Genomic DNA, 18,667 nt, shown 5'->3' on the forward strand with positions numbered 1-18,667 from the left:
TTGTTTATTTTTAATTTCATCTAATTTCATTTTTTTGAATAAATCATCAATTTCATTCAATCCATTTGATCAATTTATTTATCAATTTCATCCATTCTATTTTATCAATCCAGTCATTTTTGAATAAATTATTAGCTTTTTTTCATCTATTTGAACAATTCATTCATTTTCGAATAAATCATTAACTCAATCCATTCATTCATTTTTAGGACAATACAATCAATTTTCAAATAAACCATCAATTTCATCCAATTTATTTGACCAGTTTTATTCATTTTAAGACAATTTGGTCAATTTTTGAACTAATCATCAATTCCATCCAATTCATTTGATCAGTTATTTTCTTTTAAGATTTCTATCCAAGCTTCATAAACTAGTCGAGACATTTCAATTTTTTCAAAAATAAATTTTTCACACTAAATTGATTTTTAACATCACTTTATGTGTTAATCAAAACAATCAATCCATTCGGACTTTGTCCTCATTTTGTTAGTTATCTATCATTTTCGAAAAAAAATCCAATTAGTCCAATTTTTTTTCAAATGCACTTCAATTGAATCTCAATAAGTCGATCGGATCCATCAGGTATTGTATGGTGCCTACTCCAGAGGGTTGCATTTTTCATACTAGGCCAACCCTTGGCATAAAAGGGCTCCCCTATAGGACATGCATACCGATTTTGCAGTTTTACTAACTAATTCTGGTTATTTTTTTCCCCTCCCTTGCCTTTATAAAAGTTGTTTCAACAAGGTAAAAATATTTTTCCTATATCTGATAATATTTTTGATCTGATAAATTTTGAAAATTACAAGTGTTACTTGATTTTGGACAGATCCTACAATGTAAAAAAAAAATTTTAAAAATGAATGAAAAATTCATTTTAAAATGCCAGTGTAAAGCATCTCAAAAATCTCTTGATTCATTGTTTTTAATACATTTTGTCTCAAAAGATAAAAAGAGAAAGTGTGTATATTTTTTAATTTGAAAGTGTATTCTTTAGAGATTTTTATTTTATGTATTAAATTTGATTAAAAAAAAAATTTCAAACATTTGAATAATAAATTTTTTATTCAGATAATTATTGTTTTGTATATATTCATTCTTTATTTGCTCATTGGGAGATTTCATGATGAATTCTAAGAAAGAAGACTAAATTGAGATTTTTCAACCCCTTGTTTGAAAATTCAGGAGTGTACGCCCAATTTCCAGAATTCTTTGCATGCACTAGATTTGTGGTCTAAACTACTCAATGGGAGTAGTTGAAAATAAAGAGGGGTCACTCAAATTTGATAGTTTGTCATAAAAGATCAACCCTGACACTTTTCTCTCTCATTTTTACGATTTGTCCACTTCTATTGAACCTCCAAAGTCAGTCGCATTGGTTGACTAGTTTCAAAGTGAGACAATTTTTTACCGTGAAAATGTCCTGGGTGTCTAACCAGATTCAATCCACATCTGAGTGAAAGCAAAAATATACATTATTTCTTATTTGTTTTGAAAATTTGGAATGATACTTTAGGTTTTTGTTTCTCTATCTATACAGATTCTATCATTTGTTTTCCCATTTGAGACTTTAAAAAAAATAGAATTTCATTTCAAATAAAAGCCTCAATGATCATGAAACTTCATAAAAAAATTTTGAAATGTCAAAAGGGAATGGATTCTCAACGGGCAATTCTTTACTTTGGTTGTCATGAGAAATAAGAATGATGCTTTAGCCATCGTTTCTATTATCTAAACACTGTTTATCCCTTGCATCCTCATTTGAGCCTAAATTGGTGGTTTGTTTCAAAAGCACTTATGATCGCATCCCCACATTGGGGAAGGAGATTTGAAAAGAAAAAAGAAAAAGAAAAAAAGAAGAAGAAAGGAGAAAATGCTACAAGTTGGGGGAATTTGACTCTACCATTGATATTTGGTCTTCAATATCGGAAAGAAAGAGGGGCCATCTACACTCCAAAATTAGGGAGTTTTCAATTCTATCATTGACATTGGGATATCAATATTGGTAAAAAACCAAAAAAAGAAAGAAAAAGAGAAAAATGAAAAATGTGAAAAAAATGAAAAAATAATAAAATGAAAAGAAAAATGCTAAGATATCCAAAACTGAATTCCCTCTAGTGATTGATAAAAAAAAAAGGGAGGATTGATAAGAAAAAGGGAGTCAAAATGGGATTCCGGGTTTTGAGTCCAAAATTGGAGCAATTTTGGGAACGAATGCGATCTTAAGTGCATTGTCCTTGAAAATTTTATTTCTTTTAGCTATCATTGTCAAGCCACATTACAAGTTTATAAAGTCCATTGCTGACTTATCTTTCATGACAATTTGAAGTAAAGATCATGTCTATAAGGAATCTACCAATCACTCATGATTATAAGGTCATAACCTGTTTTCATATATTTAGCTATCGTTTCTACCGATACATTACAAGCCTATAGAGTTTATATGTTGACTGAGTTTTCTCAAGAAATAAGAGTGATAAACTATTTGCTTTCACTAAGATGTGATATTGAATGTGTTAGATACAAACAAGACAGATCCTAATATACCATCTCCCTGAGCCACCTCAAAATCATGAATAGACCCATTTGATTGGTCCTAAAAGATGAGCCAATAAGAAGAGGACCATTTTTCCCTCAACACCGATCTCAAAATGAGGAAGAGATCGTTTACAATTTGGTCTTATTTTGAGAGATTTATCATGTAATCTTCCATATGATTTTGGATATGATATTTAAATTCTTCATTTGAAAAATGTAGTTTCTATTCACATTGGATGTGATTATTTTGCAACTAAAATAAGCCCAAACTAGGGCAAAGGAAAAAATTTTTGCAATATATTTATGAGATTTCACCAAATAAATTCAAATTGAGGCAAATTTTTATAATATATTTGTAGGGTATGTCCAAGGTCAAGCATATCTTTTTCAAATCTTGATAAGTCAATACTTTGCATAAATCTTAATTGTTATATCATGGCTCAAAAAAAAAAAGAAAGAAAGAAAAGAAAGAAAAAACACAAGAAAAGAAAAAGAATTCTGAAAAATTCAACTGTTTTGAAAAATTCCCCCTTGTGCAGGTGTTTATGTTTAAAATCGAGGAAAAGACGCAACTCAAAACTTGCAAATTTGGAGATCAATCATGAATAAAAAAGGGGCAATAATGCTACATTGCAAAGTGGAGGATCGGCTATTTTCTCAAAAGGAGTACATATTTCGGTAGCCAACCTGAAAAAAAAAGAGAGAAAAGAAAAAAGAGGGAATAAAAAAAGAGAAAAGAAAAAAGAAAAAGAAGAAGAAAAAAAGAGAAAACAGGGGGAATAGAATAAAAAGGGGAATGAAAAAGGGGAATAAAAAAAGAGAAAAGAAAAATAAAAAAAAAGGAAAAAAAAAAAGAAAAGAAAAAGGGGGAATTTTTTATAAAAAAAAGATTTAAAAAAAAGAGAGAAAAAGAGAAAAAAAAAGAGAGAAAGAAAAAGGGGAGTAAAAAAAAGGAGAAAAAGAAAAAAAAAAGACAAGAGAAAAGAAAAAGGGAAAAAAAAAGGAAAAAGACAAGAGTTTTTCATTTAATTTTGCAAATTTTACAATTGAACTCTGGGAGCATTTCACTTGGAGATTACATTTTTAAATTGGGGCAACCCCTTACCCTCTTATGCTTCGAAATAGAAGTGATAATACCTACCAAATTGAGATCCCGTCCTTGCACATTTTGACAAAGGCTCAGGTAGAAAAAAATTAAATAGATCAAGGAGCACAATGAGCTGATGTCCCCAATGGATAAAAAAAAAAGTTGAATGTTACCTGTCATGGGCAATGCTATCAACAAAGGATGGTTCATTGGCAATGGCAAGAAAGACAAATCTCGCTTATTTGAAGTGAGGGATAAAGTTTTGAAGTAAATTCTTCCGATTCAAGAGGTGGTTAAAGGAAAGTTTGCTCCAACTTGGCAAGGGTCATTTGTTGTTCAAAGAGTACTATCCGGAGGAACGCCCACTCTCACAGAACTGGATGGACAGGTTTTTCCTCTACTAATCAATTCAGACATGTGTAATAAATTCTTTATCTGATTATGTGATTTTTCTTCTTGAAATACCATCTATGGCGGATCAAAGGCGGGCCTTCTTCTTTTCTCTTTGAACATTTACCCCTAGTTTTCCCATTGAACCTCCAGAATAATTTAATCCTTCATTTGATAGCCTTCCTAAAGATTGCAAACCCCACACTGGGGTAAATTTTTATCTCCTATTTGTCCAAAAAAAAGAAAAAGAAAAAGAAAAAAAAGGATTCAAAAGCCAAACTGGGGCAATTTTTTTCAGTATTAATACCCTCATACTGGAGCAAATATTGATAGAACGTGATCTTAGGGTTTTGAAACCTTTTTGAAGATTTTTCTTTCAACCTTTAATATTTCTCCACCCCATCTGAGCCCATCATAAAAATCATGGAAGTCCCGACCTCCGCCTTAGTGGTATTTCTAATAAAAATCACTTAATCAAATGGCAAATGATCTCAATACACCTTCGCCAATTTTGCATGGGAAGAATTGTCGTACTAATGCCATCATTTCTTAAAACATATGTTTTGGTTGATAAGGGCTATCGACAAAATTTGTTCATTAGGTGAAAACCCAAAAGGGCACCTTAAAAAAAAGAGAAAGAGAAAGAAAAATAATAAAAAAAAAGAAAAACAAACAAAAAGAAAAAAGGAGAGAGAGAAAAAAAAGGGGAGAGAGAGAAAGAAAAAAAACAAGAAAAAAAAAGAGAATTAAAAAAACTAAAAAAAGAGAGAAGAAAAAGAAAAGAAAAAAAAAGGTTGTAGCCTCAATGAAAATCCGAAAGGTTAAGGTCATCAAGATGAGTGACATCAAAAGGGATCAAATGTGACCTCTTTCTTTTTCAAGGGCCATTCATTCAAATCTGGTAATTAGAAAAAGTTGATTTGTGATACAAAGTGGAGTATGGCTGACTGATGCTAGGAAATTGAGAAAATTCAACAAAAGTTACAGCACAACTCTTGGGGAGCAGTTTTGACATCTAAATATCATGCTTGCATGGTTCTCAAGGCCAAAGGGATCACAAGAGATCATATGGTGGTGGTGTTATGCGATCACTCTTTCTACCTCTTCGAAAAAACATAAAAAATGTGACCTTTGTTAAATATGATTTACACTGGAGCAAATATCAAAAGGAGTGAGCTCCAATTTTGGCAATGCATTCCAAATCATCTTTAAAAAAAAAAAGAAAAAAAAAAGAAGTTTTCAAGAGTCGAGAGGATAATGACATATGTATGTGTCTCTCAAATCCTTTGAAAGGAGACTGGTATTTTTCAAAATTTAAAGTTTGTCACTTTTGATTTTTTCAAAAAAAAAGGGGGCTTTTAAGAGTCGAGAGGATAATGACATATGTATGTGCCTCTCAAATCCTTTGAAAGGAGACTGGTTTTTTTCCAAAATTAAAGTTGTCACTTTTGATTTCTTCAAAAAAAAAAAGGGGACTTTTAAGAGTCGAGAGGATAGTGACCTATGTATGTGCCTCTCAAATCCTTTGAAGGGAGAGTTGCCATTGGTATTTTTCAAATTTTAAAATTTGTCACTTTTGAAAAAAAAAGAAAAATGAGTGTTTCTTCCATTTCTTCTTCTTCTAAAGTTAAAAAAAAGGTTCACCAAGTTTCGAGCATATTTTTACTCTCTTAACAGAGGTCTGGGTCTGGATTCAGTCCCATTGAACAATTTAAAATTTAAATTCCTGTTGGTGAGTCTCAGCGTCCACCGCGCACCCTTCTATCTCCCTTTTGACAAATTTAAATTTTTGTTGGTGAGTCTCAGCGTCCACCGCGCACCCTTCCATCTCCCCTTCTTGACAATTTCATTTCCTGTTGGTGAGTTTCAGCATCCACTGCGCACCCTTCTATCTCCCTTCTTGACAGATCAAAAGATCAAATTTAATTTCTTGTTGGTGAGTTTCAGCGTCCACTGCGCACCCTTCTATCTCCTTTCTTGACAATTTAATTTCCTGTTGGTCAGTCTCAGCGTCCACCGCGCACCCTTCTACCCCCACTCTTGACAGATCAAAATATCAAACTTAAATTCCTGTTGGTGAGACTCAGCGTCCACCGCGCACCCTTCTACCCCCATTCTTGACAGATCAAAAGATCAAATTTAATTTCCTGTTGGAGCGTAATTGCGTCTCTCCGCGCATATTTTTCTTGACAATTTAAATTCCTATTGGTGAGTCTCAGCGTCCACTGCACACCATTCTTCTCCAGTTCTTGACAAATCAGAAAATCAAATTTAATTTCCTGTTGGTGAATCTTAGTGTCCACCGCGCACCCTTCTATCTCCCTTCTTGACAGATCAGAAGATCAAATTTAAATTCCTGTTGGTGAGTCTCAGCGTCCACCACGCACCCTTCTATCTCCCCTTCTTGAAAATTTAATTTCTTGTGGGTGAGTCTCAGCGTCCGCCACGCACTCTTCTACCTCCCTTCTTGATAGATTCAATTTCCTGTTGGAGCGTAACTGCGTCCCTCCGCACATCTTTTTCAAAAATCAAAAAATCAAATTTAATTTCTTGTTGGTGAGGTTTCAGCATCCGCCGCACACCCTTCTACCTCCCTTCACGACAATCGTATTTAAATTCCTTTTGGAGCGTAACCGCGTACCTCCGCGCGTCTTTTTCTAATTATGACAATATACTTTTCTTGACTGTTTTGGCTAATAATTGTGCTTTCTCAGTTATCTTGTGTTTCGTGTTAGAAGTTCTGAGAGCTCGGACTTCTTCGACTTTGCAAAGATCACAGATGGTCAATGCACATGTTTCATTGTGGTTCACTTGTATTCGAACTACGTTGGACCTGATTCCCATGGCGGGATACGTAGGCAACTCTACATGAGTTCGGTCACATTTTCTGTAACATTATTGCAGCATTTTGTCTAATAAATTTAGCCAAATGTTGGCGCAGAAACAGGTAAGTAATTTGGTGTCTACGTCTTTGTCTTGAATTTTTTTGAAATTTTAGACAAAGAAGGGCAAGTTGTAGATACCAAATTTTTGTCAAATTTTAATATTTTCTAGAATTTTTTCTATTTAGTGAGTTGTTTATTTTCTTGGATTTTAATGTGTATTTTCACATTTTTGCAGGTTTATTTTGGAAAAGAAAAACAAAAAAAAAAAGAGAAGGAAAACAAAAAAAAAAACAAAGACAAAAAAAAAGACAAAAACAAGAAAAGAAGATAAATAGAAGATAAAATCCTCCTCTAATTATTTCTCTCTTCACCAAATACACTATTCATCCATTTTTGCACTCAATGTCCATGCATCTTTCTTGTCATTTGGTGGAAAACTCATTATTTTTTGATTAACCAAACACTCCACCTTTTTGGGGCTCAAAATAGATCTATCGGCCTTTTTGGTTTGCTTCCAAGGGGACAAGAAAAAAAAAACTCCACTTTGGCTAAAAAATACACTCTCTCGGCTCTCTCTTGCGGCTGGGGAACTCAACAGACAAGCCAAAAAGAAAGACACTCCACTCTTGCTCTCCACTTGGTTTTACTCTTGGCTCCCAACAGACAAAACACAAAAAAAAAAAAAGAGAAGAAGCAAGGCATTCTTCATCCTAAAAAACTCTCTCGGCTCTCTCTCTTGTCTCAACTGAAAAGAAGAAGAAAAAAAAGAAAAACTCCTCTCTCCCTCTCGACTCTCCTCTCTCCCAATTTTTTTCCAACACATTTGCACACAACAAGGCAGCAATCGGTTGGATTGGAGCTTGGCAATTTCATCAAAAACCTTGGCAAAGGGACCAAACTCTTCATTGAGGTATTTATCTCCCTTTTTTCCAGCTTTTCTTTTTTTAATTAACTAGATTGAATGTATGTGTGGTTACCTTTTTTGTTGCTTATTTTTGCTGGTTTTTGTTGGTGTTGTATGGATGAAAATTTGGGAAATAGCTTGAGCTAGATTAGGGAAAAGGGAGATAGATTTTGTATATGCATGTTAGGTGTTTGAAAAAATGCCTAAATCAAAAACCGAATTAAAGTACCCATTATCGTGCATTTTGTTTGTTAAAATAGATGATTATGGTTAGTGCAAGGCCTGAAAACGTGAGGTTGCTCAAGCGTTTTGGGAGTTTGAACCTTAGAAGCATGTGAATAATTTTTCTTCATTTTGGACTGTTTTATTTTAATTTTGTCACATTTGTTGTTGCTTTTATTGATTTCAGTTCATAGTTAGATTGTAAAAATCACAAGGAGTGTTGTAGTATATTTTTTATAATTTTTAGTGAAAGATATGGTGATTTGGAAAAATAACCACTGGTCTGTCTTTTGCTTTTTTGGCCACTTTCAGGTTATTTTTTTGTAAAAAGTAACTTCAAAAATGGATTCTACGCGAAAAATCGAGTGAGGAGATGTATTTTGGTGAAATTTGGTAACCGGAGAGGTTGCCGGCAGCTGCCAGCTAGAAGGGAGCTTCAGCTCCTCGGTAGAGAAGAAGGGGAGGAAGAAGAAAAGAAAAGAAAGGAAAAAAAAGAAGAAAAAAGAATGGGCTAATGTTTTTTGTTCTGGTGGGTTTGAATTTATTTTTTTGGTTGGGTTTTGGTTTATTTCTTTTGGCTTTTGATTGAGTTAGGAGGTCAAAGCCCATGTATTTTTTTTTTTTTGATTGAGTTTGAGTGATAAGAAGATGGGTTGGCCTGCTCGCTTCTCTGGATTTTTCAACTGGGCTTAGGTAATGTTCGGCCTAAATAAATAAAACAATGGCCCAGTGGCCTGGTTTGTTAAGGAATAAGAAAATATTTTTGCATATTAGTCCCTGTAGTTTCAAGTATTTTCACTATGGCCCAGAACATTTTAAATTTGTTTTACTTAGGTCCTTAAATTAATTGCATTTTGGTCCTTGAACTTTGTCTTTTATTTAATTTTGGCCCCTAAATTTGGAGAAATTTTATTTTTGCCTCTAAAAGTTTTCAATTTTTGCAATTCAGTCCCTAATGAATTTTGATTCCTCTTATTATAATTGTTTCTTTTCTTTAATAGCTAATCATGTTACTTTTGAGTATATTTAACTTGTAATTTTTAGATGTTCTTAAATTTCTGTACCTTTGACATGTTAAGGTGAATTTAGTACTTTTATTATTATTATTATTATTTTCAATTAAATTGGTGCCATGATTCATTTGTTCATTTTGATTATAAATAGGGTAATTCGACTCCATATAGTCGCCACTTCAAAAGGGAGGTACCCCTATTATTATTATTTCAACGTCAATTATGTGCTCTTATGTGCTCCTATGTGTTTATACTCCATATAGTCGCCACTTCAAAAGGGAGGTACCCCTATTATTATTATTTCAATGTCAATTATGTGCTCTTATGTGCTCCTATGTGTTTATATGTTTTTATATGCTTTATTTATTTGATTTAAATGTTCATCCAAATTTTCTTATGTTTTTTAGTTAATTTTATAATTATTTGAGAGACATTTAAATACCTCAAAAATGTAATAGATAGGATAATTAGATTTGTTTTATTATATTATTCCCTTTTAGAATTGTAGTTAGGCTCTCCTCGATGTAATAGGTAGGTTGTGTGTTTATGTGACTTATGTGTTATATGTCTTACCCGCTTTCCTTAGGATTTTTGCATCTAAATATTATGCCTACGTGTTATGTGCTATGTGCTTTTATGTGTTTATTTGTTTTAATTCATACCTTATTTGTTTTACTATATATTATTAATGCATGACGTTACCACACTAGTCCAATGCTAGTTGTGATTTCTCTCTCCGTTTACTTGTTAGTCCAACGCTAGCAAGCATTTTTAGAAATAGGTTAGTCCAACGCTAGACCCTTAGATCCTTCGTGCATTAGATTCATTTTTGTGTGATATTCATCACATTTCCATGCATATTTATTTTTTTAGGACTCTTTCATTTGCATGGTATTTTATATATAATACCCTCTACCTCCTACCCTCTATGTGTGTTAATCATGTCATTTAGAATTGCATCTCATTTAAGTTAGTTCATTTGCTTGTCTATGTTAGGAGAATTATTCTTCAAAAATGGAAAATGGGTGATTATAACTTTTTAGTTTAAATACCCCATCGATCCCTGTATAAGAAAATTATGTCACGAGTTTTTTTTTGTTGTTTCCCGTACCCATTATGATGCATCCCTATTCTTTGATCACTTATATCTACGCATATAATTTAATTTTCTTTTCTTTTCATTAAATTTCATCATTCATATATTCGTGACACCCTTCAAGGGATTATTTTGGCCTTCGTAATTAATACGCTTGGTTTCAATTAAACCCTTTAATGGATATTTTGCCCCTCTCGATATTTGTATTTGCATCCATGTAGGAAACATCCAAATGTGATAAAATTAAGGGTTAGATTAGAAAAATTTTGACTAAACCTAGCAACTAGCTTAGATTAGGTTGAAAGGGTGCCTTAGGTTGGAATTAATCGAATCTTTGCCTTCCCTTTCTTCAAACGCGACTCCCGAACTCGTTTTCTCTTGTTGTCAAAGACCTGGAGTTGTCAAAAAGGTTTTTTTTTTATTTTACTTTATTTTTGTTAAAACACTTTTTTGGTGACTTGGTACACCAAAACTCCATACCAAGTGGTGGCTCCTATTTTTTCTTAAAAACCCTTTTAGACTAAATTGTGGACCCAAATTGTCGCATTCTTGAAAGTCCCATTCTAGGTCCTTTTCACTTATTTTTAAATAAAATTACATTTTTTGTAAACACCTTATCTTTTCTAATCGCGAAAAAATGTGGCGCAACAGTGTGATAAAGTACACGCTCACCTAAGAAATGATAAATCAAGTGCCTAGCAATTTTAGCAACATGTAGCATGGAACATGCAATTGGAATATTCACCAAAGATTCTCAATCTTTCCACTTCAAACCCTGGTTGGTTCTCTCAAGTCCTGTGGTCATATAAGCTATCAAGAGTTTATCCATTACATGCCAATATAAATACAAATTATGAATTTCGAAAGTTCACTTAACCAATAAAATAATTCGCAAGCTTAACCCCTGTATAGCTTTCAAAAGTGCACAGTTTTTCTGTTCAAATCTGGGGGAAGAAACCTAATGCATGATCGATCAATATTGTGAGCATGATACGATGCAAGAACATGTCGACTATAGTCAAGACTTATAAAGAAAACAGGACAAGACTTTCGAAGTGCAATGTTGGAAATGTCCGACTAGAAAACGATTTGCAGAAAACTCATTTCCTTTTGTATAAATCTCTTGTTTTGGCTCAACACCTACTCACATGTTAAAATCAAAGTCTTGGCAAGTATCTTAGACAAAAGTATGTCAAAATCATCATACAAATTCCGGTAATGAAACAACATTCTAGCCCACGCTCATCCGGCCAACCAAGCACAACTTAGTAACACTTAACCCCCAATTCCTCCATCTAAACTTCCAAATTTCCCCTTAGCTTCATGACAAAAACACAAGAAATCATGGCTACCAAACATGAGACATATAGCATATGTTCTTGACAAGGAAAGCTATCGTAATCACACATATATGTAAAGCTTGAAACTAAGCTATGGACTACACTTACTGTATCTCAACTCTAACATACATATACGAATCATGGTTTTGGCAAGTGACTCGGACAAGCATAATAAGAGGTGCAAGAATAAGTCAAAATAGCTCTCCCTCTTTCAAACAATCATCCAAACCAAAGTTCACCAACTTGTCCAACCAAGTTTCTCAAATTAACCCTCCAATTTCAACCATATTTTCATGGGAAAGTTACTAATAATCAAGATCACATGTTATAAGGTAAATAGTCTACATTCTAGACAAAGAAAGCCATCAACTTTATACATATATAAAGCTCTAACTGTGAGAACCCTTATTTTTAAAATACAATTTCCCCAAACTACATGCCTTGCACCAAGATTTAAACCACCTCTTATATGCCCTAACATTATATTTCACAATGTGTTACAACAAATCCCTTGTATTGAGCCTCACTTTAAAACACAATTTTCTTATTTACATGCCTTATTATAAGATCTAGACCATTTAATATATGCCCTTACAAATTATTTTCTATGTGTTATAATAATTTCCATGCATTTCATTTCAATTCATTTTACTTGAAGTAAAATATTTCCTTGAGCTAGGTTGTAAATAATTCACTACTTGTAATTGTCCAAGTGTTATTTTATTAGTGGTAGAGACTTTATGTGAGAGATTAGAGGTGTTGACTAATTATTGGTGCATTTGGAAAGGTAAGAATGGCATTAGTCAAAGATTAAGAAAGGTTAGGACAATAATGGAACCATGTGGCAAAACCCTAGCCATGTATCTTGTTTGACCAAAGGATTAGAGGAATTTTAAACCAACTTTGCTTCATTTTCCTCCAAAATTTCGTCCACCTTAAGGGCTTCCAAGGGAAGGAAGAAAACTCCATCTTCTTGCTATGACAACCTTAGTTTGATCTTGAACAAAAACCAAAAGAGAAAGATCTAGAGTTTGTGAGAAAATTTCCTTCAATCTTTGAGGTTGTTTCAAGCCTAAAGCTTCTATTGTGGTGGTTTGTTTGGTGACCAAAGCAACTTGTAAGTAAGGTATGTAATCTTTAAAATTTGGGTTTATGATGTTATATCATCTACTTGAGGTTGAAATGGTGAAAAACAACTTGTTATGGTTGAATTTGGGGTTAGTTTCTTGAGTTAATCAAGTAATGGTTAGGTTTACTAATATGCATGTATTGATATGTTTTAAACCCCTATTTAGTTGGATCTAATACTTGTTATGTGCAAGGAATGAAAATAACAAGAAGAGTAGAAGTTAGAAATTTTTAAAGTGTGCTGACCGAAACTTTTTAAGCTTGCTGCCTGGTTTTTCCTTGATATTTTCATGCACATTTTGGCTACAAATGTGAGTGTTATATGTTGGGTTATGTGTGTGGAGGTTGTCTACAAAAAATTAGCCAATTTGGTTGAATAAATTTCGAGTTATAAACAAAGGAGGAAAACTGGACTAGGTCCAGAAATTTTCTGCCCAGCAATCTTGTTAAGGTCATAACGTGTTACTCACTGATCAGAATTGAGTGCCATTTGTGGCAATTGAAAGTAGACTCTTAGAGCTTTAAAATGGTACAAAGATCATTTTCTGGTTCATCCCGAGCGATCCGTGGCGAGTCTGGAAAGTTGGCTGTCCGGGGGAACTGTTCATCCGAGACAGTCCAGAAAGTTCATTTGGTTTCTTAATTTTGAGCCACTTATGTTGGGATTTTGGAAATGGTTTCTTCTAGACAAATTTATCCTTATGAACCTAGTTTCCAATGCAACTGACGGAACCTAATTCTGACTTTCCCACAATGAGCAATGACCGTTTTCCCGAGGCTGGCCGGGCGAGACAGTTTAACCCGTAATGAAGCCTTTGAGCTTTAGTGAAACTTTTCTTTTGCCAAACTTTCATGTACATACTAGACTTGTTTTCCATGAACTTTCACCGTGGTTTAGACCCTATTTGCATGCCGGATTAAGTAGCTTAAGCTACTCACTTGGCCTCTTAATGAACCTATACTTTAGTAGGGAACGAATCTAATTATTAATGTTTTCACTCGTTGACCTAGGTTTGGGCAACGACGGTGATCGTAACTGAGACGTTTGACGTCGATTATTACTTTTGCTTGACAGGTGAGTGTTCCACTACCTGCTACCTGCTTATGTGAAATATCTGAATACTTGATTTACGACTGTTTGAGCCAAACCCTAATTTGATAAAAATGGAGGCGAGTGTGTACTTTATCGCACTCGTCCTCCTTCACTTCCACTGAGGCTCTGTATACTGTTATTGTGAAATGTGAACTCTCTATATGTGACTGTACTTGAGTTGTTTGGGTGATATCCCATCAACTACTACTACTGTTTGGGTACCCAACCTCATAGGTGAGTCGGTTCTATCGAGCCAGCCAGGACTTGGTCGAGAAGGCCGATAAACCTTGAGGACTGTTTACTGTTCACTGAAACCGGTATACTCGAGTATTACCAAACTACTGTTTATGGAGTGCGGGCCCGGTGGGAGGTTGTTTGGTGGACGGAAATTGGTGAAAGTGGTGTTCTACGGACCTATATACTGTTACAAGTGTTGACGGAGTGTCAACAGGAGGCAATTATGATCAAGCTCAAGTGGACCTTTGGCTTTTGAAAGCCACCCGTATCCTTGAATTGAACTGTGATTAAACTGTTATTTTACTGTACGGTGTTTAGTTGGCTATTTTGTGATTTTATGTGGCTATGTGTTTACTTGTTTACCTGGAACCTCACTGGGCTTTAGCTCACCCCATTCCCTTTGTTTTCCTTAACAGATCGGGAAGGGATTTGATCGGGGGCTTTCTTAGCTTTATTTTGCCGCTCTTGCGTTTTGAGGTTGTAACTTTCATTTCAGCAGACTTGTAAGTTTAAATCCTTAAGGGTGATTTATATTATGTAATTTTGAGTGAAGCGTGGTAAGTTGGCATGCTATGATATATGTACTAAGCTGAATTGTTGGATTAGTGATTATGTTTGAGTTAGTGTTTCAATCCCCTGCATTGTCAAATGTTACATTCGTTTCATTGATGATACTAGTACTTTGAACGACTGAGTCCTGGCGAGAGTTGGGCAGGCAGTCCGCTGATACCCTAGGGTTTGCCCTAGGGAGAGGTGGGGCTGTCACACTAACTAAACTACATCAAAGCTGGAAATTTTCATATCAAAGCTAGAAATTGTATACCAAAGCTTGAACATCTCCTATTAAAGTTGAAAATTCTTCTCAAGATTGAAAAATGCATATCAAGGCTGGAAATTAAACATTAAAGCTGGAAATTCCAATATAAGCTTGAAAACCATGAAGTTTTCCATAAAAGTCATGCCTTTTTCACCCCAAGGCAACATATATCAAGTAAACTCAAAACCTAATAGAAACATCTGATAGTTCATCAAATAAACTTAGGAAATCATCATATATCAAGAAAACTAGTAGTTTCTCAAGTAAAATTAGCAGATCATCATATTAACATCAAGAAACTTAAGTTTTCTATCAAAGTTTACCTCTTAACCTCCAACCCAAAGAAGAGAAGCAAATCAAGAGGGATGCAAGATTTTCTTTTTCCAAAACTTCACAAAAAGCTTCCCTTCAAGCTTACCTCAAGATTTATCGGAATGGATTAGTGTTTTTCTTTGGATTTCTCATGGATTAAGTAAGGAATCAAGGCTAGAACATGGAAGCTTTTCTCTCCCTTTCTCCTCTCTAGTTTTAGCCAATGTGAAGGAAGAAATGAAGGAATTTTGGTGAAAATACAAGGTAAAGACTAAGAAAAAGTCTTGGTCAAAGTCTTGGCAAGACTTCTTAGATGGCTGACAAGTGGCACCCATCCAATCCAAGTCTACCTCTTTGTCTCTCTTCACTAATCCATATTGTTTTCCTCTAATAACACTCTTAAACTCTCTTAAAAACATAAACTCTCTTATAAAAATACCCGTTTTTGGTTTACTAAATTTACTACGTATCTCACTAGTGGATCCCACTTCCAAAACGCACTACGAACTTAACATGTATTAACATATAGAAGAAAAATGATAAAAATCTTGACTCACTTATAAAAATATTTAGAAAATTGTGGTAATAAAGTAAAGTAAGAAAATACATTCAAAGAAATAAAATAAAAATAATTTTCGAGTCCTTAATAAGTGTCAGTCACCAATATTCTGGGACGAAGTAGGGGAACGAAGGGTTTTAGACCCAACTACGGTGCCATGGATCGAGAATGCTTATGAAAAGGTAAAAGTGATACGTCAGAGGCTTCAGACGGCTCAAAGTCGACAGAAGAGCTACACCAATAATCGACGAAAGGATTTGGAATTTGAAGTTGGAGATAAGGTATTCCTGAAAGTTACACCACTTCGAAGTCTCACGACGGAAAAAGGAAAGAAGCTTCAACCGAGATATGTAGGACCTTTCAAGATCCTTCAATGAGTAAGAAATGTGGCATACCGGTTGGAGTTACCAGCAAGTCTATCCAGGATTCACGATATATTTCATATTTCTATGTTGAAGAAGTATCATCCAGACCCCACTCATGTGCTGAAGCCAGAAGTGATATTGATAAATCTCTAAGTTATGAGGAAAGGCCTGTACGGATCTTAGATGGAAAGGTGAAGGAATTGAGAACTAAGCAAATACCCTTTGTGACAGCCCCACTTTCCCCTAAGGCGAACCAAAGAGGTTAGCGGACTGCCTGCCCAGCTCTCGCCAGGACTAACGGTGCAGTATAGAGCGATCTTTCACGTTCCGGAACTTATAACGCGTGCAATTAAGGCAAAAGGGCAAAATAACCCAAAATAAAAGAAAATGAAATCCGGAGTCGGCCATGAATAGTAACCGACTCGTCCGAACCCAACCAAACATCGAATTACATATACCCCATAACATTTAGCCTTTACAAACCAAAATGACATTTAAAAGTGATACAAAAGTCACTACATATATGGTTTGCCAAAATAAAAGTGAAAACGGCCCTAATGATACATTTAGGGTCCCATTTTATATACAATACAAAAGAGTCATTCATCTAGTTCATTTGGCAACCATTTATCAAAATTCATTCCAAAAGAGTCATATTCCTGTAAGGAAAACAAAAGGAACGGGGTGAGCTAATTGCCCAGTGAGAATACAACTCAAGCAACCAAGTTCATGGATACATCAAGCTTAACAGTCCAATTTACCAAAATAAATAAAGCCACACATTAATAATGAGGATAAAAGGATACGGGTGGCTCTCAAGAGCCCTTTTCCTCGTTTGAATTCTTGATCAGGTCTCATTGACTCTCCGTCAATGTCTGAAAGGTAACCAACCGTAGACTCCTCTTAACTTCCATTCCCTTCCTCCTAACATTCCTCAACCGGGCCCGAAATCCAAACACTTGCATTGTGGTATTACTCGAGTAAACCGGAATCAAGAGTCTCTCATACTACAAGATTCCCTATGATGTTGCCCCAAGGCACATTAATTGGCACGACCAAGCCCTCGCCGGCTCGATTCAATCAATAACCAATGGGGTTGAGCTCATGGATAATATTTGAAGTCATGTATTTCATTTCATATAACATTTCATATAACATTTCATATAACTTTCCAATAACATGCGGAACAATATGTGAAAGTGATAAAGTACACTCTCACCTGGATCAATCAACATTCAACATCTCAAGTACAAAGATCAAAGCCATGTAATAGCACATAAGTGAGTAGTACACTCACCAAGCTAGCACAATGCGGTTTCAAACACTTTAGTCAAAAGAACGTTGTGCACCACCGTTTCCTCCTAGAACAAGTGAACAATTACCATAAGACTCGATAACGAGTCACAAAGCCAAGCCAATTATAACCCAATAGGGTTTCATATGCATAAACAAGCATAATAGCAAACCAGAAAAATCAAGCATTGGAACTCATTCGTCCCAACTACAAAAACAGTTTTTGGCCTCCAAAAGCGGTAATGGCACAACTCTCACTACAATTATCGGATGGGGGTGTAAGACCCACCATTTCGAAGCCAAGAAACAGAACTACAACAATGTAGAAGGTCACTCAATCCAGTTCCTAACACAACTAGGTCAAATATACGAAATACTATACCAGAATTCCCAAAACAGGTTTGCAAAACACAGAAAACTGTAATCGGTATATCTCAGTCCCTACAAGTCCAAATGCCGAAATTCCAAAGGCATATGTTAGCTAAGACATTCAGATACATTTCATCAGAAGACACTAACTTCAAAATCCAAACCAATTCCAGTCAAAACAGGCAATTCCTATCGCAGTTCGGACATTCTGTGCACCAAAAACAGCAACAGTAAAAACGGCATAACTCTCTCTATACTACTCCAAATGCCCTGAAATTTTGTAGCCACACTAAACTCATCAATACCTACAACTTTCATGTTTTGAGCAAAGTCCAATTCGGCCTCTAACTATGACCTAAAATTTCGGACAGAATAGGGGTTCAAGAACCCTAACTTTTCACATTTCATTCCAAATCCAAAATTGGTTGCATTTAACCACAATTCACACCTACTAGAGCCAAAGCCCCTTATTACCAACCATCATACTAGTCCAAAACATCAAAATCATATGAAACCAGAAAATTCATCATAAAATGGAAAACTTCACCAAAACTCTTCAAATCAAGAAATAAATCACATTTTCCAACACTCAAGCCACTTCTAAGCATAATATAACCATCATTAGATGTAGTAGGGTGTTCAAGCATCACTTACCAAGCAATCAAGAGAGATAGGGAGTGTGGACACCTTAGCTCTTCAAATCAACTTCACTAATACACTCAAGAGCACCAAAGGAAGGAATTTCATGGAGTAGATTCTAGTTTAAGGACTTGAGTTGGGTGATTTGAGCTTGTTGGAAGCTTAAACTTGGAAGAGTTTTTCTTTCTTCTTTGATGAGAGGTTCGGCCAACACAAGGGAAGAAAATGGTGAATTTTGTGAATTTTTGGAGATATTTAACCAATTTTGGTCAAAGGTCAAAATAGTGAATAGTAACTCTTAAAGTCAAACCAATGGAAAATTGACACTTGGCACTCTAATAAATGCATTCCTATCCTTTCTTTTCTCTCTCACATCA

The sequence above is a fragment of the Coffea eugenioides genome, chromosome 1 (genome assembly GCF_003713205.1).
Source record: "Coffea eugenioides isolate CCC68of chromosome 1, Ceug_1.0, whole genome shotgun sequence".
Lineage (NCBI taxonomy): Eukaryota > Viridiplantae > Streptophyta > Magnoliopsida > Gentianales > Rubiaceae > Coffea > Coffea eugenioides.